General features: G+C 35.8%; 1 protein-coding gene across 1 annotated transcript in view; it reads left to right on the top strand.

Annotated features, from left to right (window-relative positions):
• The window catches only part of slc6a2 (solute carrier family 6 member 2), a 23,256-nt gene that overhangs the window by 5,831 nt on the left and 16,371 nt on the right, over positions 1–1,054 (top strand). The window lies entirely within an intron of this gene.

Genomic DNA, 1,054 nt, shown 5'->3' with positions numbered 1-1,054 from the left:
AATTTGTCAAAAAACAGATTTTGTTAAAAAATGTGCGAAAAAAAAGTGTAATTTTAAAGATAATATTCACCATTAAGTCCTTTGGAGGAGAACACTAGACTGGATTCAACAAAATTCAGTCAGGTCATCTGCATGGCTTTTTGTTTTGTTGAGACATTTTGGCCTTCATCCAAAGGACTTCATCAGTTTGAGGAGCTACAACAAAATTATTCCCACACTTACATAGTGGACCGACCAGTTTGCTGGTGATAAGATGGTTGCTGGGGCCCACCCTCTTCCCCATCAACTCCTCTGAGGCAGCCATAGCCAAAGTGGTTCAAAACATCAAAGTTCATGCTCAATAATCCAGGTAAAATAATCCAACAACGTTCAGTCAGGTCATCTGGATGATTTTTTTTTTAGACGTTTCATCCTTCATCCAAAAGACTTCATCAGTCCAAGGAGCCACAACAAACTCAATCCCATGAGTATACCAATCAATGATGAAGTCCTTTGGATGAAGGATGAAACGTCTAATAAAAAAAAAAAAATCCAGATGACCTAACCGAACTTTGCTGGATTCTTTAACTGGATTAATGAGCATGAACTTTTATACTAGACAATATTGTTGTTTGATCTCTAAAGGGTTTTAATTTGCATAATCTGAAGTGGAATTTTGGGTGGAGGTTATATAAATTGGTAAACCAGAAGTAGATGGCTCTCTGAACAACAACCTTTTGGAGAAAGTGAGATTAGTTAACCCTGGATAGAAAAGCTAACAGTTTACACTCAGCCAAAACTGTAACAATTACGGCCATCTTTAAAAAGCTACTTTCTCATAGGGACACATGCGAGCCTGATTTTAGAAACATTTACACTATCTCTTTTGCATTAGACTGTTATTTACATAGAAATTTGTATTTTTTACCGTAAAAACCGAGGCAGTCTGTGGTTCATAACTAACAGTGCCTTAAATGTAACACATGAAAGAACAAAATTTATTAGTTCATTTATTTGACAGGTTGAACCTAATACAAACAATATTTTACAGCTTTTTAAACTGCACTACCTATGC

Source organism: Nematolebias whitei, chromosome 2 (assembly GCF_014905685.2).
Source record: "Nematolebias whitei isolate Nwh7 chromosome 2, NemWhi1, whole genome shotgun sequence".
NCBI lineage: Eukaryota > Metazoa > Chordata > Actinopteri > Cyprinodontiformes > Rivulidae > Nematolebias > Nematolebias whitei.
This window is presented reverse-complemented; position numbering and strand designations above follow the sequence as displayed.